The sequence below is a fragment of the Ipomoea nil genome, unplaced genomic scaffold (assembly GCF_001879475.1).
Source record: "Ipomoea nil cultivar Tokyo-kokei standard unplaced genomic scaffold, Asagao_1.1 scaffold3251, whole genome shotgun sequence".
Classification (NCBI taxonomy): domain Eukaryota; kingdom Viridiplantae; phylum Streptophyta; class Magnoliopsida; order Solanales; family Convolvulaceae; genus Ipomoea; species Ipomoea nil.
In genome coordinates, this window is record NW_017619679.1 from 382,056 (window position 1) to 406,672 (window position 24,617).

The 24,617-nt window shown below is 36.5% G+C and overlaps 1 long non-coding RNA gene across 1 annotated transcript; it reads right to left on the reverse strand.

Moving 5' to 3' along the window:
* Positions 1-1,564: 1,564 nt before the first annotated feature.
* Positions 1,565-23,947, reverse strand: LOC109169151. The gene is made up of 3 exons (XR_002052178.1): positions 23,915-23,947; positions 8,161-8,162; positions 1,565-1,643 (listed from the first exon to the last, which is right to left on the reverse strand). It is a non-coding gene; the product is annotated as an uncharacterized LOC109169151 (long non-coding RNA).
* Positions 23,948-24,617: the final 670 nt, after the last annotated feature.

Below are 24,617 nucleotides of genomic sequence, written 5' to 3' on the forward strand. Positions count from 1 at the left end.
TTCAAGCTGGATGGTGCTACGGACCGGGAAACATTCAAGTCAAAGGTTCCTGTGGTCTCATACGATGATCTTCAACCTTACATTAATCGTATTGCCAATGGCGATTTCTCCCCAATCCTCTCCTCACACCCCATCTCTGAGTTCCTCACTAGGTAATTAATCTTAATGCATGCATTACCAAGGCTTCACCCAAGACACCCGGCGGTTACTTGCACGTCCGGTGCTGACGAGCTACAACAACAGCTTGCAATTCAAGAACAGGCCGCACGATCCCTACAACGTTTACACAAGCCCTAACGAGCCAATCCTCTGCATTGACTCCTTCCAAAGTATGTATGCTCAGATGGTTTGCGGCTTGCTGATGCGCGACCAAGTCCTCCGTGTCAGCGCCGTCTTCGCCTCCGGCCTCTTCCGTGACCCGGATTTTGGGCAGTGCAAGCTAGGCTACCGCACAGGTCCCAAATTTTAGAAGTTCAATATTCCATCTTTACCTAGTTAGTTTAGAAATAAAAACTAAAAGTTTTCAATTAAACTTAAAAGGCTCAATGAAGAAATAGTAGGAGCATGTGTTTATTGTATTTCAACTTGGATGTCTAAGGTTCAAAACTTATGCACACTATTATTATTGTTATAATTGTAATTTTTATTCCATATTATGTCTTTCGACTTTTTCTTTGCGCAAGTAACATTTTACCACATTATTATTACTAGTATTTTTACCCGTGCGTTGCACGGAATAGATTTGTTATAATCTTTAAGAATATTTTGATCAATATACAAATATAAATTATAACAACGAATATTATATAGTGTAATTGATGAAATAGATTGTATCGATTATGTTTTTTGATGTTATCTTTTCTTGAATTGAGCAAATAATTGCCCAATTATCCGTGCAGTGTGCCACTCATTGATGATATCAAACTCATTAGGAATGTAGACCCCTCTTTTACTCTCGTTGTTTTGCATCTTTCGTGCTAGACGAACGTTGTTTTTGCTCATCCTGTGATTCATGCTTAGCAGAATATTTACATGAATCAGAGTAGTTCTTAGTCAACTAGGACTGTGTTAATTCCAGCAATGGTCCCTTGAGTATGATGATTTTTCAGAATTAGTCCTCGAATTTTAATTTGAACAATTTAACCATCTGACTATCAAATTCTTTCCAATTGAGGTCCTCCCGTCAATGCAAGGTTAAGTGACGTTTATTTTAGGGGTAAACCTGTACTTTCCCTTACTGAGGGTATAATCTTCTTCTTTCTCCTAATCTATATGGATATGCACCCCAGATCCATAGCCCTGGCCATCAACCCAACAACAAAAGATGAAGATTCTAGAAAGTGATGAAACTCTCACCAGAAGTTCACTTTTCTCCAGAGATTGCTTTGCAGAGATAACAGAGTTGTTGTAGATAGATAGATAGAGAGAGAGAGAGAGAGATGAAGTGAAGAGAGTGTGTTTGTGTATAGGTAATGCATCATCAGAAGTCTGAAGTTCAGATCAGGAAAGAAAGCAGTAGCGTGATGGCGTCTCTTCCGATTTCAATCTAGTTCTACTTTCCACCTCTTCCTCGCTTCACCAAAAGCACTCCCAAATTTGCCGCCTCGACCCTCATGCTTTGATCTTTGGTTCTTCTCATTCCGCTCGATTGCATCCGCCTCCACCTCGCCGGCCACGGTGGTTGCCGACTTTCCGGCGGCAAGACCACCGCTTCCAAGAGAATCCTTCCCGGGAATAATTCCTCGAATTCTTCCATCAACTGGATGACCAAATCCCCCACTCTAAGCAATTCTCTGCATAAATACCCGTTTTATTCCGCCCCGCCCACCGCGAATGACTCGTACCCGTTTAAGGTTCTGGGCTATTCCCACGTGTACCACCAGCTCGACCACCTCCGCCGCGTCGTCCCGATTCACCTCCGCCTCATCATCTGTTGGGAAACATTCAAAGGCAAGGCAAGGCTCCAAGTGGGAACTCATTTAATAGTCTTTTACTTAAATTGAATGTCCCACATTGCTTTGCTAGCTTTGCTTTCCTTCCTTTATATATTTGAACTCCCTAAAGAAAGCTTGAAGTGTTATGGAGAGTGAACAAGGGGAAAACCCTGCACGCCGCTCGGCACACGTGCGAGGTGTGGGATATGGCTTAGTTTTATTGCTTGGTCTTCTTTTCCTATTTTTATGGATCAACACAACATATATTCGAACAGCACAAGTGGTCAGCACCACTTGCGTAATATATGTTGTGGTCAGAATTGGTTTTGTTAATGAGGGCCATGCATTGCCTAATTTTGGGCATTGGTTGTAAGAGAAGGAAAGTTGCTATAAATAGCAATAAACCCTTCATTACATACACACGGCAATATAGCCATATTCACAAACACACCACCCTGCGTTCATTTAAGCTACCCGTCTGTGTTATCTGTCGGAGATATAATGATACCCTGTCGTTAAATATCTTTAATATAGTGTTGCCAAACACGACACAGAACGCTGCCGGTTTCCTGTCCCGAAGCAACAACACGTCGCAAATATCCATTCCAGGTATTCATCGCACCTATTTTACCCAACATCATCTTCCTCTCCTTGCCTGGCCTTTCTTCTATTTCCTGGTTTTCCACCCCACTAACTTCTTCTTTCTTGATTTCCTCTCCGCCTTTTCCTTCTCCGCAGCGCTTTTGTTCTCCTTGTATTTGGCACTCCCCAGGCTACCCTCAATCCATTTGTTCCTTGCCAGGTCTTTCCCAATCAAACTCCCTCTATCCAGCCATGTCTCCAGAAATCCTTTGCATGGGTCCTGGTCAATTGGTTCTTGGCCAAAGCATGACAAGAAAGTGAGTTATGGGTGTTGGTGCAGGCATATAGCAATGGCGATGTGTATGAGGGTGAGTTTCATAAGGGGAAATGTAATGGGAGTAGAGTGTACAATTATTACGTGAGTGGAATATTTGAAGGGGATTGGGTTGATGGCCAGGGCCATGGCTCTGGGGTGTATACCTCTGAGGATGGTAACTGATATGTTGGCGAATTCAAGTGGGGTGTCAAGCATGGCCTTGGCCACTACCATTTCAGGCATGTTTAAGAATCTTCATCTTTTGTTGTTGTTGGACATTCATATATTCATATTTCAGGCATGTTTAAGAATCTTCATCTTTTGTTGTTGGGTTGATGGCCAGGGCTATGGATCTGGGGTGCATATCCGTATAGATGGGGAGAAAGAAGAAGATTATACCCTCAGTAAGAAAAATTACAGTACATTATACCCCTAAAATAAACGTCCACTTAACCTTGCATTGACGGAAGGACCTCAATTGGAAAGAATTAACTCACTAGGACTAGTTGAAGAAAAGAGAAGATCAAGAGAAGACCGAGAGATCAACTAAGACCGAAGTCATGGAAGGGTCTATCTTTCGTGTATGAAGAATTTAACGAACGATAAAGACAATCTTTCGTTATCTTATGACCCGAGACTACAAGTAAAAGCTTGACTTGATTAGACAAGATTCATATGCTATCAGAAGCATGTTTGTCCAAGTCTCAGAGCTGGGTAAATCATTCTAGACAAATGGTGTCCTAGGAATAAAATCTCGAATATCAAGGAGCATTTAATGATTAGTACCTTTTGTCTGCACAAAATGACAAAATGGTTGGTTGCTTTTTGAAGCCAACGGCTATACAATACAACTACAATTAAGTCTCCTTACCCAGAGGTCATTACAAGCTGGTCAATAGGTTTGGTGACTCTCTTTATTCACTACCGGGACCAACAAAGACGATTAAAATAATACTAATATTGTATATAATTTAATTAAAAATTAAATTATATAAAACATATTTTTAACAAAATTAAAATGATTAAATCTAAAATTAAATTGTACGTACTAAGATATTATTATTGCACCACAAATTATATTTTATATTAAATTAATTAAATTTAAACTAATAAACTTTTAAATTTTGAGAAATCAAATTATTTTTGTAATGTTATTTCTAAATATTAAATAGATTGAAACATAAATAATTTATTGAAGGAAATGAGCCAAAGCAGCAATAACAATAATATGGGTAATAACTTTCTTAGTTGAAGAGGCTAATGAATGGTGATGTGCCCAAAAAAAAAAAAAAAAAAAAAAAAAAAAAAAAAACTTTCGTTTCATCTGCATACATCAGCTGTGGGAGAGGCTCATGCATGGGGATTGATGAATATATTTCCATGCAGAGCACAAGCAGCATATGGGGGACCTTTTTGTACCCTACACTAAATTTAATAATTTATACATCAATAAATGGGTGGTCACGCTGATTTTTCTAAGTAAAATTTGTGGCCGTTGCTTGCAAGAGTTTAAACAAAAAATAAATTAAGCTATGTGAATCCTTTTCAAAAAAGGAAAAAGCTATATTGGTCCCCCTGAAACGTTCCAGCCCGCTGTTGCAAAAGATCAGAATTTTTTTTTTTTTTTGAAAGCCAAAAGATCAGAATTTAATTCCTCTAAAAAGGGCATAAATAGTGGTAACCTACCAGTCTACCACCCTTCTATCATTTATGCACAATTATAGTTCTAAGTTCCCCTCTGTCCATTCACAACAGCTGTGATATGTTTATGCATAAGTCTACTGTGAACACTGTGTCTTACCATGAGACGATCTCATCACTATAAGACATATAATATTTGTAATTAATTCATAACATTTTTTTGAATACATAAAATAAATATTATTTTTTAACTAAAAATATTATATGTTTAGTGTGAGAAAATTTCACACAATACTTGTATAATGCAGGCATTGGAGTGGGACAATGGCGTCTTCCCTTTCCTACTTAATTATAGACCACCTATATCTGAGTGCGTAGTCAATTATTTCCCACTAACAACTATATATATATATATATATATATATATATATATATATATATATATATATATATATATATATAGGGTAGAGTTCTAGTGAGAACATGTGTTTTGAGAACGTGAGAACACATCATGTGTATCCATCTAATATTTTTTAATGGTCTCGATTAGATTAAGTGTGTGCGAACGCACATAAAATGTGTGCAAACGCGATTTAGTGTGTTTGCACACATTTAATGTGTGTTCGCACACACTTAATCTAATCTACACCATTAAAAAATATTAGATGGATGCACATGATGTGTTCTCACGTTCTCACCTAAGCACATGTTTTCATATGATCCTAACTATATATATATATATATATATATATATATATATATATATATATATATATATATATATATATATATATATATATATATATATATATATATATATATAATTTGGATCAAATGAGAAACAACTTGAGAACGGTAGACAAATCTTAATCCATATTGATAGATTATATGAACCCGTGGGTCCGGATTATACAACTCGAATATATGATTGAATATTGTTAGACATATTAGGAATGTGCATGATTATAGTGATTATGATTTGATTATGAGTGATTAGGGTGATTGAGTATTGATTGTATATATGTAATTAGTTCTTTCCTTTCTAGTAGACTAGAGTATTATTATATTATACTCTTGTAATCTTGTAATATGATTACTCTACAGAAATACAAACACTCATTTGGTATCAGATTGTGATAGGTATCTCTTTCCTATTTTCTCTCCTTCCCATCGATGGCCAACACCTCCTCTGAACGAACTGTAACGACCACCACCGTATCTCCCACTCCGAACTCCACCCAAAATCACCTCTCTTCCGCCCATCATTTTGTCTCGATCAAATTGACGACACGGAACTATCTTTTTTTGGCGTACACAACTCATTCCATTCTTGCGTGGTCAAGGTCTTTTGGGGTATATCACTGGAGAGAATCTATGCCCACCGCCGGTGACTGCTGTGATCACCACCTCCGCCGGCGCTGTAACTGACGAGGCAATGTCGACTACTCCAAATCCGGCGTTCTCCAGTTGGGTCCAACAGGACCAATCTATACTTTCTCTCTTAATCTCCTCTCTTTCCGAGGAGGTTATGTATTTAGCAGTCGGCCGCTCAACCGCCAAGGAAGTGTGGGATTCCATCGAGTCTGCCCTTGGGTCCTCCACCAGAGCGCGTTGTCTCAATCTTCTCAGCCGCTTCCAAGCCCTCCGGCAAGGTAACATGACACCAACCGAATATCTCGGCAAGGCACAACTGCTTGTGGAGGATCTTGCACTGACTGGACGTCCGATCTCCCTCGACGAGCAGAACTTATATGTCTTCCGCGGTCTCCGGCCGGAGTTTCGATCGATGGCAGCTTCCTTGGCCGTTAATGGTACCCCGGTGTCTCTTCCTCAACTCTCCGATTATTTGCAGGCCCAGGAGTTCATTTATTCTGATGAATTTCCGATGGGTGGATTGCCGACTTGTTCGCCGACGGCAATGGTTGCGAATCGTGGTCGCCGGCAGTCGACTGATGGAGGCCGGCAGTCGCGTGGAGGAGGACGCGGGAATAATCGCGGTGGCGGCCGGTGGAACGCTGGTCGGGGCAGAGGAGGATCACCACGTTGCCAGATTTGCCGGTCTCACGGGCATACTGCGATCTATTGCTTCCGCCGGTACAGTGACCAGCCTCCTCCTCAGGCCAACGTTGCTGTGAACGGAGACACCGCCGGCAGTGCTGCAGTCTCGACCACCTGGTTCCCGGAAACCGGAGCCACCGCACACGCCACGCCGGATGCCGCCATGCTATCTAATTCCGAGGAGTACTCCGGCGGGGATGTTCTTCGTGTTGGTAATGGTACGGGTTTAGGTATATCTCGTGTTGGTTTTGCTTCGATTTCCACTGTTTCCAAATCCTTACAATTGTCAAATGTGTTGTACGTTCCCAAACTGTCGGCTTCATTATTGTTTGTTTCTCGTTTCACACTTGATAATAACGTCTATCTTGAATTTCATCCTAACTTCTTTCTTGTTAAGGATTGTATCACCAAGGCGGTTCTTCTTAAGGGACCCAGTTCGGGTGGTTTGTATCAGCTGTCAGTCCCGAGGTCACATATGGCTTTCCTATCCGCCCGAGCTTCCCCTGTGGTTTGGCATCGTCGGTTGGGCCACCCGCATGATCGTGTTCTTACTCGTGTGCTACGGGCGTGTCCGGTCATCCCTCATAAATCGAGTTCCCCACTTTTATGTTCGGCTTGCCAACTTGGCAAGTCTTCGCGTTTTCCTTTGGATAGAATAAACACTAGTTGTAATGTCCTTGATCTTGTGTACACAGACATTTGGGGTCCGGCTCCCGTTGTTTTAGCCGATGGTTTTCGTTATTTTGTCTTATTTGTTGATGACAGCACTTGCTATTGTTGGTTTTATCCACTTCGTGTAAAAACTGATATCTACAAGGTTTTTGATTGTTTTAGGGCCATGGTAGAACGATTGTTTTCTCGTTCTATCAAGGCCATCCAGTCTGATTTAGGGGGTGAATACCACCGTCTGCATTCTCTTTTTTTATCTCTTGGCATTGTGCACCGGCAATCTTGTGCTTATACACATGAACAGAACGGGCGAGTAGAGCGCCGGAATCGGCACATTGTTGAGACTGGTCTAGCTCTACTTGCTGAAGGCTCGGTACCTCTTAAATACTGGGATTCTGCCTTTGAAACCGCAACCTACTTAATCAATCGCCTACCGTCCTTAGTCTTAAATTTTGACTCTCCTCACTTCCTTCTATATAAAACCCCACCAACTTACACTTCTCTTCGGGTATTTGGGTGCCTATGTTTTCCTTATCTTCGTCCATACAACCGTCATAAGATAGAGTTTCGGTCCGCCCCATGTGTTTTCTTAGGGTACCCCATGTCTTATCGGGGATATCGTTGCTTAAACCTTAACACGGGGAAAACCTTTATTTGTCGCCATGTTAGATTTGACGAATCTGTTTTCCCTTTTGCTACAGCAGCTACTGTGCAGAGTCCAAGACAGAAAGATGACGTTACTGAACCTTGGGGTTCAAGTCCAGTAGTACATCTTACTACAGGCTCGTCTACTTCTCCGACTGTCCCACCAGCAAGGGATACGGTTGCTCCGTTGGCTATAGAACGTCCCCGTACCCGTCGCTCTAAGCAGCCAGTACAACAGAGTCACGTCATGCGCTTGCGTCACATGACTCGGGGTACCGATGAACAGTTTTTAGCCCTTGCTGCAGCTAGTGACACGGCTGATCCAACCTGTTACACTCAAGCCGTCAGTCACCCGCAGTGGCGGGATGCCATGGATCAAGAGTTCAATGCCCTGCTTCATAATGACACCTGGACATCAGTCCCGCCGAAACCCAACATGAATATTATCGGGTGCAAGTGGGTCTATCGCACTAAACGGAAAGCTGATGGGATAATTGAGCGCTACAAAGCGCGTCTAGTTGCAAAAGGGTTTCACCAGGTGGCCGGCGAAGACTTTTTTGATACTTTTAGCCCCGTTGTAAAACCTACAATGGTAGGCTTGTTGTTTTCTTTTGCAGTATCTCGACGATGGACTCTCCGTCAACTTGATGTCCACAATGCCTTTCTCAATGGGCGTCTATCTGAGACGGTCTTTATGTGTCAGCCACCAGGATATGAAGATCCAGGCCGTCCAGATTATGTGTGCCACCTTCAACGCTCCTTGTATGGTTTAAAACAGGCTCCTCGGGCCTGGTTTAAACGCCTTCATGATTTTCTTCTGTCTGCAGGTTTCACCGCCTCTAAGACCGATGTCTCTTTATTCCACTACTCCGCTGGCTTTGCCCGTGTGTTCTTGTTGGTGTATGTAGATGACATCATTATGATGGGAGATGATCAAACCTTGCTTGACACCTTGCTGCAACGGTTATCTACGGCATTCAAGATTCGGGACCTTGGCACGCCAAGCTTCTTCCTTGGGATTGAAACTCTATCCATCGACGGTGATGTTCTCCTATCTCAGCGTCGCTACATGGGAGACATCTTAAATCGGGCCGGTATGACTGACTGTAAGCCCCTCACCACCCCGGCTGCTGTTACTCAAGCTGTTGCACCTAATAATGAACTATACGACAACCCCACACAATACAGCCGCCTTGCCGGCGCTCTTCAATATTTAACCATCACACGTCCGGATCTCTCATACTCTGTCAACCGCCTGTGTCAGTTTATGCACGCCCCAACCATTGAACACTGGGGGCTTCTATAGCGGGTTCTACGATATGTTAAAGGGACGCTATCTTATGGTCTTCGTTTGCAATCCTCTGCATCCACTGACATTCATGCATTCTCCGACTCGGACTGGGCCGGGTGTCCAGTAGACCGGAAGTCCACAAGTGGCTATGCTGTGTTTCTAGGCACTAACTTGGTCTCGTGGGTCTCCCGAAAGCAACGAACCGTGGCCCGATCTTCCACTGAGGCAGAATACAAGGGGTTGGCAGATGTTTCGGCTGAAGTCACTTGGGTTATTTCACTGCTGCGTGAACTTGGTTTACACTCAGGTCGGCCCGCAACGCTTTGGTGTGACAATCTTGGGGCCACATACCTCTGTGCTAATCCTGTTTTTCATGCCCGGACTAAGCACGTGGAAATTGATTTCCACTTTGTTCGTGATAAAGTTGCCTCGGGAGAGTTTCAGGTCAACTTCGTCTCTACGAAAGATCAACTGGCAGATATCTTTACGAAACCTCTCCCGTCATCTCGTTTTGGACTGCTGCGTGGCAAGCTCAATGTTGTCTTCATCCCACCTTGAGCTTGAGGGGGTGTGTTAGACATATTAGGAATGTGCATGATTATAGTGATTATGATTTGATTATGAGTGATTAGGATGATTGAGTATTGATTGTATATTGATTGTAATTAGTTCTTTCCTTTCTAGTAGACTAGAGTATTATTATATTAAACTCTTGTAATCTTGTAACATGATTATTCTACAGAAATACAAACACTCATTAATATAATAAATGAATAATAAAATGATAATAGGGGTAGAAATAACGTACGAATAAGCGTCACGAGGACAAATATTGTATTAATTGGATGTATAATGCTATTACAGAGGTTCAGGACGTGTAATGACAATTGACAAGACAACTATAGTAAGAAGGTAGAAGATGTCCTGATTAGGACATCAAGGAGTGATTTTATAGCCTATGTCGCCATAACAACCCTGGAGAAACCGTTGGAGATGCCCCCAACCGCATTGGCTCGCAACAAACGCCGCATGACTCGGACAACGCGGAGACCCCGTCCTCGGCCGAGCCCGGAGCTAGGCCGGGCCGACCCCGGGTGTGCCGGCCGATATTGCTACAATATTGCTACTTAATTATGAGATGCTAGATCATGATTATGCTAATAGTTTTATTTCAAAATGTTAAATTTTAATATGTAAACAAACTAATTTAAATTTTATAAAGATGTCCTTTTTAGTCTTTTTACATTTATCAGCTTATCAAAAAGCTAATTTTACCAAACACTTCCAATCATAACAGCTAGCTTAACAGCTCTTCAGTTTTCAGCTTCGAGCTTATACATTTTCAGTTTTCAGCTCCTTTTCAGCTTTCAGCTCCTAGCTTATAGCTTTTCAGCTAGGTTTGCCAAACAGAGCCTATAGTTTGAGTTATTTGACAAATCAATTTTATTAGCTAAGAATAAAAGACAATAACCACCAATATATATACAGATAGTATAGTGACTTAGGATTTAGAAAGGGATCTCATCACGAAGAATGAGTTAAAATAGAGGTACTCATGGACATGTGACAATCTCACACGTCAATTTAACAAACAACATAACTTGGGCCATGGTATAGCGATGGTGGCACATAGTTTGACAAATTAAACCTAATGGTTAAAACTAAAGGACAATAGCTATCTAACATGAATACATATAATACAACTGGAACGGAATGGCACTTTAACCAGCTCGCCGACCAAGATTAGCATTTTGATCATCCTTAACTAAAACTCAACAATACTATAGATGACATCAAAGAACATTTTCAGAAGTTGTTCAGCTCCGTGGTGTCCAGGCCCGGATTTTGGACAGTGTAAACTGGGCTACTGTACAGGGCTCCAAATTTTATAGGGGTCCCAAACTTTAGAAGTCCAATATTTCATCTTTACCTAGTTAGTTTAGAAATAAAAACTAAAAGTTTTTAATTAAACTTAAAAGGCTTTATGAAGAAATAGTAGGATCATGTGTTTATTGTATTTTAACTTAGATGTCTAAGGTTCAAAACTTATGCACACTATTATTATTGTTATAATTGTAATTTATTCCATAATATGTCTTTCGACTTTTTCTTTGAGCAAGTAACATTTTACCACATTATTATTACTAGTATTTTTACCCGTGCGTTGCATGGAATAAATTTGTTATAACCTTTAAAAATATTTTGATCAATATACAAATATAAATTATAACAACGAATATTATATAGTTTAATTGATGAAATAGATTGTATGGATTATGTTTTTGATGTTATCCTTGCTTGAATTCAAGCAAATAATTGCCCAATTATCCGTGCAGTGTGCGTGCAATGCACATGCGATGCACGGATAACAATTTTTATTATATATTTAGATAATAAAATTGTTACTATTTCTTTAATCCTTTCAAAATTTGTTAATATTCATTCAAATATGTGTGAATACCACCTACCAATGCAGAAACGGTCTCCCCGAATATGTTTTTACTTGGTTGATATCCGATTAAAATAGTATAGATTAGAAAAAAATTACGGTATTAGTTTTAAAGATTTTGATTTTAGTAGGGCCTCATTTATTTACCCAAACAGGACCACAAAAATCTAAAAACCGACCTCGCTGATGCCCTTTCTAAGTTTCCATCCATAAACCAACCCACGAACTCCTTCAACCGGTCCATTTGTAACTGTGACATCTTCCATTTGATGGACAAAAGTAACCATTGACTTTTTTTTCCTTTTGAAAGCAAGCATTGTTTCACGTCACAAACCCTCCTCCCAAAAATTGTAACAACTCATCAAATAAGTTGGGGATACAATTGACCGTGACTTTCCTCGATCGAGCACTAGTACAAAATGGAGCATTTTAGGCTACCCTTCTTTAAACAAGGGTAGTGTATTGTTCAAAAAATAAAGAGCGGTGACATAATTATAAATAAATGAACAAGTAACTGCTACCCTTTTAAGAAAAAAGGTAGCGGTTTAAAAAAAAAAGGGACGAATTTATTTTCCGCTGCCCTTTCTAAAAGAAAAGGCAGTGGCAACCCAGATCTGAAAACAAAAAAATAAATAAAAAATAAAAATAAAATAAAACCCTCGATCGACCTGATCTTTGTGTAATCTCTCTTACACCTCTCAGCCCTCACCACAGACCTCCCTCCATCTGCCGTCGCCCTCACCACAGACCTCCCTCCCTCCCTCCGCCGTCGCCCTCACCACACACCTCCGACGTTCTTGCCCTCATCCGCTGTCATGAACCAAGCATCTGCTGGGATCAATACGACAGCGTATAAATACCTATGTTAATTTTTATTATTGTTATTTCTTTTGTTATCTCCTTCCGGATATTTCTTCCGGAAAATCAGGAGTTCGTTGAATGGGATGGCTAGAATATAGGGATAGAATTGTAGTACTGGAATTATCTTTTAGGAATGAATATGAATTATCGCTTTTGCTTCACCTCTTCTCTCTAATTTCTCTTCCCTTATTTCTTCTGCAAATTTCCCCTTCTTTTGCAATCTTCTTTTCTCTATTCTCTTTTGTTGTCTGATCTTTCAGGTCTACTACATTTGGTATCAGAGCTCTCTTTTCTGGGCAAGGATGGTAACCAACGAGATAGATTCCGGGCACTATAGGAAAAACAAGCTGAGTTTGAGGCAAGATTGGAAGCCAATGCGCTCGAACAAAACAGTAAGATAGCAGATGGGCAGCAAAGCCTAGAAGACTCCTTCCAGGAGCTCAAAGCTCACATGGTGGGCTGGAAGGATGAGATCATGGAATTGCTAAGACTGAACAGATCTCCTCCACCCACTATGGATTAGCCTTCAGTCCATGGACAGTCCCAGCCTCAGCAACCTAGCCCTGGTGAAGGAAGTGTTGATCCAGGAAGAAGACATAGCAAGGAGCCTGTAGTGGAAGATCAGGTTGAGGTGGAAGAAGTCTCTGATGCAGATGCAGGCCAAGATGAGAACCATTTCGATCCAAATGTGAATTCCAGGGATGCAGGCAGGCATTGGATGGCCAGAAGGGTTCATTTTGGTGCAAGGCAAGAACAAAACAACCAAGGAGGAGATCAAATGATGAGGTATAAACATGCATTCCCTACCTTTGACTATGAGAACCCCAGGTTGTGGATAATAAGATGTAAAAGGTTTTTTATGCTTGCAAGAATTCCTAGAGATGAAGTAATGAACATTTTGTATCTGAACTTGGCTGGGAAAGTTGGTGTGTGGTTTGAGAGCTACATTAATGGGTTGAGGGCAGGATTTCAGTGGCAAAACTTTGCAGATTCATTATGTAGGAGGTTTGGTGCAAATGGTATGAATGTAATGGAGGAATTTTCTGCTTTTAAACAACTTGAGTGTGTAGATGATTTTACAGACAAATTTGAGGAACTCAAAAGCTTGTTACTGCAAACTTACCCCTATTTAACTGATGGATACTTCTTGGATAACTACATAGCTAGATTGAGACAGCAACTTAGGTGTTTTGTAAGATCTGCAAGGCCTAGGTCTCTTGAGGATGCTATTTGGCTTGCAAGGCAATATGAAAAGGGGCTTAGTTCAAATGAATCTCAAAAACCCTTCTATACTACCCAGACATCCATAGAGAATAGCCAAAAATCCAGCCATTATACCAACCCTTATAACCCCAAACCTCCAGAACCATACATGCCTCAAAATACCCCTAATCTACCCACATCTTCAGCATCAAACACCTTGAACTCTACTGCTAAGTTCCCCGAAATTAGCAGACTCAAAAATTAGTTAAGAGAGCAGAACAAGTGCTTTAAGTGCTTTGAGTCTTGGAACCCTGGCCATAAGTGTAGAGGTCCTACCTATAATATTATTGAAGAAGTTGTGCCCCGGGATCTTGAAGAGGATGTCAGTAGGGATCATCAAGGAGAAGAAGAAGTTGAAGTAACCTTGTGTACTGTTATTAGTGGTGAAGGTATGAATGTCATTAAAATGGTAGGAACAACTAACAGGGAGTAGATTACCATTTTGGTGGATACTGGCAGCACCCACAGCTTCTTGGACCCCACCATACTAAGTCAAATAACGAGGGAGTTTGGAAAGGCAAACCCATTTAGTGTCATAGTGGCAAATGGCCAAAAATTAACTTGTGATGCAGTGTGTAAGGATTTTCAATGGGAGGTTCAAAATGAGAAGTTTACCAAAGACTTTAGGTTGCTGAGGTTAGAGGGGTGTGACATGGTCTTAGGCATGGATTGGATAGACCAATTTGCCCCAATTCAAATACACACCATACCACTAAGCATATCCTTCCTTAGAGATGGCAGGGAAGTGCTCCTAAGAGGCAGGACAAAAGAAGCCAGGATGAGGGAGGTCACTAAGAAAAAAGTAAAGAAAAAATCAGATTAAATGCAACAATAAGGCAGTCCCAAATTTTTATCCTTGCGGACAAGGATCAAGTGAAGCGGAGGGGAATGTCATGAACCAAGAATCTGCTGGGAGCAATACGACAGCGTATAAATACCTATGTTAATTTTTCTTATTGTTATTTCTTTTGTTATCTCCTTCTGAATATTTCTTCCGAAAAATCAGGAGTTTGTTGAATGGGATGGCTAGAATATAGGGATAGAATTGTAGTACTGGAATTATCTTTTAGGAATGAATATGAATTATCGCTTTTGCTTCACCTCTTCTCTCTAATTTCTCTTCCCTTATTTCTTCTGCAAATTTCCCCTTCTTCTGCAATCTTCTTTTCTCTATTCTCTTTCATTGTCTGATCTTTCAGGTCTACTACATCCGCCATCTCCACTGCCACAGTTCTACTCATCCATCGACGCCGCGAGTTCCAGTGTTCTCAGCGGCTCCGAACTGAAGCCAGCCGCCACTTCCACCGCCTCCGGCTGTTTCGATCTGCCAATATGAAGTTAGGTAATTTTTTTTCGTTAAAATTATTTTTTATAATTATGATTTTAATAAATATTATATTTGTTAATTTTTATTTCGAATTTTTACAATGGGCTAAGGTAATAAATTGAATGTTGAACATTAAACTGTCAAGGTATGTCGAAGTGTTTTTTTATTTTCTACATGTTTTCTATATCAGGGACGGCGTAAGCAGACCGGTGTGAGGGTAAGTTAGTCTCTACTAAGTTTCTCAAGTCTCAGACATGATTTTTGCCTGTGGATCATTCCAATGACAAGGTTAGAGGCAACACAAAAGCAGATTCTGGCTCAGGATATGATGCTGCCACCCAAATTAAAGGTGTTTTGAAGTGGTTTTGATGTCAATTTTTTCTGTAAAATTCATTCTAAAATTTATTCTTTACCTCCTCTAATTGATAGTCATTTTATACATGCTTACACATAATATATTCTCATTAACAGTGCTGAAAGTGGAAGTGACGGTTCTTCATATGCAACTGAAGAGAACAACAAATTTATGTTCATGGATTACTGAATATGGTTTATGTGTCTAATATATCATGCCTTAAGATTGTTGTTTGTAATTACAATAAGCATCATGTCACTTTTATTTTCTATGATGTCTTGCATTTTATTGAAGAAATTAATTTGTCTATTGTTATAATTCTTTAGAATTTCTCTCCTTCTAAGAAAGAAAGCTTTGATCAGATGCTAGCTAATGGTAACGTATTTTACCCCATCAACATCATGATTCTTTTGTCATTTTCAACTTTCATTTGATGATTAGTTTCTGAATTCACCATGCTTATTAGGGACTCATGCACAGAACCATGCTGTAAAGCCAAAATTTCAAAATTCAGTGCTTGGATTTGATGACAGTGCTTGGAAGCTAAGGGTTCCCGGATAGTTTTATGCCTTCTTATGTGTCATACATGAGTTGGAGGGCTTAAAGGTATATTATATGAGGACTACAATTCAACCTAATTACCAATAGCATGCTTTTAACATTTATTGAGGTGTTTCTTTTAATCATTCAAATATTATGTTTGATGTTTCTGTTGCAATACTTTTGTCGAGGAGCAATGAGTGTTTTTACAACACAAAAACTCTTAGGTTCAGTTGGAGTATCCAAAAACATAGCTACCCAGAGTGTTGTAGCTATCAACTGGATACTCAAAGTGCCTTCAACTTTCTGTGAAATTTGACATGCATAAGTTTCTAATAGTGAGAAATTCATCTATGTTCCATGTTTTGAAATTCTTTGGTGTGAAGGATGTTAGTTGAGCTTATCATCTCTGCTCTTTGCATTTGTAGAATGTTCATTATATACATGTTTTTCTTTGAAGTTAATTGTATGCCTCTTAAACCATACTTTGTAAAATGCAGTTTCCTTTTTTGTTAATGTCTAACACCCACTTATTAATACTTATTTATGACTTGGAGTTTTGTTTCTCTGCTTGTCTTTCTTTTCGTAAGAATTGATTAATCTCTCTTACAGGATGCTGTTTATTGGGGACTTGCTCGTGGAGGTGCTGATATCATCCATATGGGTCAGTAGTTTATTTTAGTATGTTGTGCCAGTAGCTAATGAAATTGGGAGTTACTAATGAGAGATATATGGCATTTTGCTCTATACTAGTGACTACTCTAAGCTGCTGCAGCTTGTTTGCCTTTATGCTTTATTGGACCTTATACTTTAATTGAGTGGTTGATAGGTTACTAACAGGAATTGACACCCCCATTTTGTTAAATTTTAGTTCAGTATTGATTTATGATCTATGTGATGAATGTAGCATGCTAATCATATTTAGATGAGGTAAGTGACTATAAATAGAATTATGTAAATAGAATTATGTATAGTTGAATTATATTTTATTAACATATTTAGTAATTTGATTAACTAAATTATTTTGTAGGCATTTGAAGGAAATTCATACTCTACCAACGAAATTGATGAGATTCAAGACTTATGGGCAAAATACTTTTTGAAAGAGTGCATGTAACTTTTGTTTTAGATTAAATATTATCTTGTGTTGATAACTGAATATTATGTTGAAAGTATTGGATTGATATAAAGTTTGTATTGATAGTATTTGGTTAAAAGTGTATTGATAATATTGTGTTAATATGTAGTGTGTTGTGTGTTGATAATATTGTGTTTTGATAGTTTGTTGATAATATTGTGTTGATGGTTAGTAGTATGTAGATATGTAGTGTATGAATTTTGTACAGTATTTTTTAAGAAATTGAGAAATTTAAAAATAAAAATGATTTTTTAAAAAATAAACAATCCGCCCCGCTACCCTTCTTTAAAAAAATAATAATAAATTAATAGTATTCGCTACCCTTCTATTTAAAGAAGGGTAGCAGATACTTTAAAAATAAAATAACATAAAAATATCTGCTACCCTTTTTAATTAAAAAGGGTAGCGGATGCTCACCTTTCCGCTACTCTTGTAAAAGGGTAGCGGAAAGCTCACGACTTTCAGCGTCCCCTACATCTGCTACCCTTGTACAAGGGTAGTGGATGACTTTTTACAAGGATAGCGGATGTGCATATCTGTACTAGTGCAGAAGTTCTTGATAATGAATTAATGATGTTAACAAAGTACCAAATGATTTAATGGGGATTTTTTTTTTTAAATGACTTAATGGAGATGGGAATGGGAATTGAGAACTCTTTTAATTTTCTCTTTCTCTCTCTATATATTTCTTAGAATTTGATATCAGGTTTTGTTTAGATTATTAATTTATAGGTTTAACAGAAAATTCCAATTTGGAGCTCAAAGTGTAAATAAATGATGAAAAATACTTTTTGTGCTTCAAAAATAAACTTCCAACTTTTATTTTCACTTGTGTTTAAATTTAATTGTAAGAAGAAAAGAAAAAAGAAATAATAACCACCTATTAAATTGATTAATCAAAGTATGACATATTATGTGGAGTAAAAATTGAGAGTAAACGAAAAGTTACTCTAAATGATATATGTAATGTTATAGCATCTCCACATGTCATGTAGATATTTGAAATGTTGTACCGATGTGATATTGTGGACCAAACTCCTAGTTGACTAGTCCATTGCACTACACTAAAATTTAATATATATAAATACTATATTATATGTACACCGTATCTATTTTCATTTGCTTTGTAATATGTTCATAATTTTTTTTATATAATACTAAATTAAGAATAAAATGTATATTACCTAAATTAGATGTGCAAATGTAATACTTTTGAAAAAAATATATAATACTTTTACATTTTGATGTAAACGTATTACATTTTTCATCAAAAGTATTACATTTTCTTTTATAAATGCAACATTACTTATAAGGGAAACGAAAATATAATATTTTTGATTAAAAAAAAAAAGTAATACTTTTAAATCTATCAAAATTTAAAAGTATTACATTTGTCTTCAAAACTATTACGTTTTCCCTTATAAGTAAGAAACATTTTATTCCTGAGTTAATATTACATTTGTATATTAACTCAACTCGACTCATAACACGGATAAGGATTTATGAGATGGTTTCATATAAGCCTGACCCAAATTAATTAGTAAATTTGTGATATTAAATAAAAATAACAAAATAGCTGTCTTTGGATTGTCGTTTGTAGCTCAAGATGCCCTGGTACATGTGACCTATAACAGCACGTCTTTTATGCATCAAGCTAGAAAGTTAGATAGAATTAAACAATGTGCTCTGCATTCAAAAAAAAAAAAAAAACAATGTGCTCTAGTTATTTTCAAAGACATTTTTCACTTTTTAATTTTCAATTATTTGTCGATCAAATCTCTTTTTTTCTTAGCTTTTTGGGGATTTCTTAAAAGATAAAGTGTACTTGTTACGTTGTTGTCAAGTAGATAGGAATTGTCAAGGTTCAAACATCCACATGGGCAATGTGAGATTATGTTCAAAGTGTGCAAATTTCTTGTGCGCACTGTCATTTGGCCATGTCTATTGAGTCATTGAGTCACCATGATTTACATCCTCCCAAATGCTCTGTCGGTCAGGATGTGAACGCCTTTTTGGATTGAGGATTCAACCTTTTGAAAGAAGTTAATATTTTTTAGATGACTAGAAAAATTAATTAAATTTGTAGTTATTATTCGAGGCTAAACACTAAGTAAACGGCATTCATGGTTATAACTTATATCTCACATAAGACGTGTAAACTTCACTAGGAAGAAAGTGTGTAACTGATAGGACCAAAGTACGTGTAATAGCAAGAAGTTAATATTATTTTTAATTATACATTGATGTAGCTATTCATCATCTCTTGTCATTGTAACTATTAATTTTGTTTTAAATTTTACAAAAATTCTTTACTAAAACTCTCAAATGGGATTATTTTCATGTTTCAAATATGTTCGGTTATGAAAAACTCATTCTCTCTAAGGAATTGTGTTTCAAGGGTTTAACTAACACGTATATCAATAGTCTAATTTTTTTAAAGGACGCATTTTAAAAATTGTTGTTTCTATGTGTTTTTGTATTTCAAATTTATTTTCTAGTTTCTGTGCTACCTAATTATTGTCATTAATGTTGCAAAAAAAAAATTAAAAGTGACATGAAAATTAAACTAAGGATACACCGAACACATGTGACTATTTATATTACTGAAATATGATGTTCTAAATTTGTGATTTTTAGAACTTGATTTGATCAATTTTTAAAAGAAACTAGGACATGATTGTTATAAATCAAATCTTAATGGACATTATTATGATTATTTGTAACAGCTGAAACAGTTTTTGTACTTAATGAGAAGGTTACATTTGTACTCTATATATTATTGTATTCATGTACAGAAATGACAGATTACAAGGCAATAAAATTGTTCTTCTCACTGTTCTTTATCTTCTCCATACTGCTCTTTGTTTTACTGTTCCTCGCGAGCTAAGGACTGCAAAATTTACCAACAAACTTGCATTACAACACGTTATCAGCACGCTCAATACACTCCGGTGAACGGTAATATTATTTTTTTTATGCTTTATGCTTTTAGGATGCCTAAAATCACATGTCCATGTTTATATTTTATTATGCTTTACTGGGTATGTGAAATTTGATAATATGAACATCTATTTCCTGACAGCATATATCTGCATCAAATGAATATATTTAGTGAACTTGATTCATAACTATTCAAATTGCCAACAAATTGCATATTTACATTGTGAAATCATGTTGATTTCTATTATATGCTTTAACATATATATATGCAATTTGTCTGTCTATCTTATGAATGTTTGTGTATATACATTGATGTAAAAATATGTATGTCTGCAGTTCACTGTATGTATGTGTATACATATTTGCAAGCCATGAAAATTTTATACATCCTAAAAATAAATATGCGCCGTAAAATATACACACATATACATATGTGAATCTTTTTTTTGGGAAAAGAAATGTAATCCATGTTGTCTATTAAGATCTGTAAAAGAAAATAGTTTTTTTTACATAAAAAGATCTGTGAGCTTTTGGTCTTAGAAAAAAAAACTAATGTTCACACAGCATAATTCCTGTTTAGAACTTAGGATGAAAAATTAGCAGTATATATGTTGGTTTTTTGGACGAACATTGTGTGTTTTCAAAAAACAAACAAAATTTCCAATTAATAGATGTACTGGATCTAGAAATTTGCATATGATTTTTTTTTGTGAAAAATTGCATTACTTTCAATATATTTGACATACAGGCATGAAAACTTTTACTGTTTTTTTTTGCCTTTCAGAATACCTCAAACAAAATATATTTTTTTCTCTCGTTTTCCATGAATATGTGTTTTGCACTTGCTTTGCTTGTTTTCGATTCGGTTAACGAGGCATGATTATGGCAAAATAATGTCCAAGGGGGGGGGGGGGGTGTTATAAATCAAATCTTAATGGACATTATTATGATTATTTGTAACAGTTGAAACAGTTTTTGTACTTAATGAGAAGGTTACATTTGTACTCTATATATTATTGTATTCATGTACAGAGATGACAGATTACAAGGCAATAAAATTGTTCTTCTCACTGTTCTTTATCTTCTCCATACTGCTCTTTGTTTTACTGTTCCCCGCGAGCTAAGGACTGCAAAAGTTACCAACAAACTTGCATTACAACATTGATCAAATTAATTCTTATCCTTCATTCATCACTTATAATTTATAGGAAAAATAATCAAATAAACTTCTGAATTAGTGCAATTAGACCATTCAAGTATAAAAACTTCATATATATATATATATATGTGTGTGTGTGGAACATATGTATTAAGATTTTGATAATACCAATGTAACTTAGACTGTAGACCCCTAACTTTTTAATAATTTCTTTTGCTACCTTCGTTCTAGACGAAAGGTGCCATAACTCACCATGTAATTCGTGTTAAGATAGTTAAACACACGAAACCGAGTTATTATCTTTTAGTTAGGACTACTTGAACGAAAGAAGATCGAATGATTGAAGCAGAAGCTACATTAGCAAGAGAATCTACCTCTCGGTTATGCAACAAATGAAGAGATGCTCCTTTACAGCTATCAACTCGGACGAAAGCAATCTTTCGTGAAGAGACGTTAAGTCTACAATCAGACTGCCAAGACAATTCATCTTCTCATTATTCAAGAAGAATGTTGTCTGAGTCTCAGCTGATAAATCATCCTAGGAACAAGTTGTTCTAAGGACAAGGAGCACATTAACCAAGATGCATTAAAAGCCATTGTACCTCTTTTCAGAGCTAGAAGACAAAAACTTGCAGAAGTCCTTGCCACCAACTACTACATGGTACAACCACATTAAATGGAGAATTAAATGCACCAAGCCCTCCGGGCATTACCCACTGGTCCAGAGGTTTAAAATATCATCTCCCTCGAACGGAGCAGATATTTCCTCTCCTATAAATACTCATCTTCTCCATTGAAGAAGATGCTGGTTTTTTCACTCAACTGATTATATTCATACAAAAGCTCCTTATACAAGTTCACTCTTCCAAGCTTTTGAAACCAGTGATTCAAGTTGTGAAGTTTCAAAGAGAGCCATCAGATTTCACCTTCACAACCTTGAAGAAGTCTTGCATCTTATACACATTGATCATCCATCATTCAACCAGTCAGCCAAGACTTCAACCTGTTGGAGAACCACGCAAATCTGTTTCCAACCCTCAACTCTGAAGAAGATGTTGATAGAGGTGGAGTAAACTCTAGGAGTTGAAAAACCTTCAAGTAGCTGTCCGGCTTAGTGATCAAGGAAGCTAGCTTAACATAGTTTGTACTAGGAGTGATAGTGCAAACCTTTCACGAATTGTGAAAGAAGAGTGGATTAGGCACGGTTGGCCGAACCACTATAAAAATCTCTCGTCTCTCTCTCTTTACTTACATACTGCTTTACTTTCGTGCATTGCATATCATAAGCCCTTAAATCGAAAGTTTTATAAGCATAAAAAAGTGCAAAGCAATATTAAAATTCGTTCAACAAATCCGCTGCGTAATAACCCCGATGTGTGGTGCATTTGTTGCTTCCCGTGCGAATGTGCGGTGGATTAATGTGCGTGAGTGTTGTGTTTAATGTGCCTGAGATTTGTACTTAATGTGCGTGAATGTGTAAAATGCAGTAGAAAATATTGATGTCAGCTTCTTCCCCATCCCAGTAGCCATTTGGCCCCTCCCTGATGATGATGATGCGGAGGCGAGCAATGGTGGTTAAAAATTATGGGAATAATACAACAGAAATCCACACTTAGCTGCTGTGCAAATTTTATTGTGCGTTTGTCATTTATATAAACATTCAACTGCACTGAAGGTAGCTGATAATCCAGAATCCATCGCCAAATTGAAGGAAGAAGTAATAAGAAGTTTGGGCGTTAATGTGCGTGAGTTTCTGTTCTGCTTATTTCTGAGCTCGTAATTCTGAAATACGCACGCACATTAAGCACAAATCTCATGCATATTAAACACAATACTCTGGCAGATTAAGTACAAAACTCACGCGTATTAACATGACGCACACTAAGTTCAAATCTCAGGCACATTGAGTACAAATCTCACGCACATTAAGTATAAACCTCACACACATTAATCCACCGCACATCCGCACGGGAAGCAACAAATGCACCTGATCCCTTCCCTATATATATATATATATATATATATATATATATATATATATATATATATATATATATATATATATATATATATATATAGTCCCCTATTCATTGGTCAAACTAACTCTTTCTTCTTTGTTTATTTTCTTTAGTATTTTTAACTGATTTTTTAATTTGATTTTTTTTTTGTGTTTAATAGTATTTTATTGTAGTTTCTAAATATATAAATTTTGTATACTAATATTAAACTTAATATTAAAAAAAAATTGAATTAAAAATAAATTTAGTCAAGCTTCGTTAACCGAACCAGACACATATATAGTCCCCTATTCATTGGTCAAACTGACTCTTTCTTCTTTGTTTATTTTCTTTAGTATTCTTAACTGATTTTTTATTTTGATTTTTTTGTCTTTAATAGTATTTTTATTGTAGATTTTAAATATATCAATTTTGTATACTAATATTAAACTTAATATTATAAAAAATTGAATTAAAAATAAATTTAGTCAAGCCTCGTTAACCGAACCAAACACATAAAATGGGACGTATATATATATATATATATATATATATATATATATATATATATATATATATATATATATATATATATATATATATATATATATATATATATATATATACATATATATATATATATATATATATATATATATATATATATATATATATAGTGCATTTAGCACATTTACCATAATAATAACAATAATAATAACAATAATAATAATAATAATAACAACAATAACAATAATAATAATAATAATAATAATAATAATAATAATAATAATAAATTTGATTTTGATATTTACAAATTAAAAATAAGAAAGGTTGGCTTCCATCGCAGTTAAAGACGATGGTTTTTGTCTTCGTTCTTGCTCAAACGAACATGAAACAGATCGAATGATACAAGTTCAAATAATAAATTTGATTTTGATATTTACAAATTAAAAATAAGAAAGGTTGGCTTCCATCGCAGTTAAAGACGATGGTTTTTGTCTTCGTTCTTGCTCAAACGAACATGAAACAGATCGAATGATACAAGTTCAAATATGAGCGAAAAATGTGTTTTTTTACAAATTTAGACAAACGCCAGATGTTAGCGGGAGCAGGTTTTCTAGCATTGACAATTATGTTTTTTCTATAAATTAAATATCAAATAATAATAATAATAATAATAATAATAATAATAATAATTACTATTATTATTATTATTATTATTATTATTATTATTATTATTATTATTATTATTATTATTATATATCAATTCTTAAAATATACCAAATCAATTTAAAAAATCATTTAGCATGTCTAATCAGCATGTTACCTTTGATAAAATGGTGCTAATTACACATTTTATATTACAATTTTAGAGGTTTACTTACATTTTATTGGGGAAAATAGTATATGTATTCCCATTTTTTACTCACAATTTTTACTCTAATACACAAA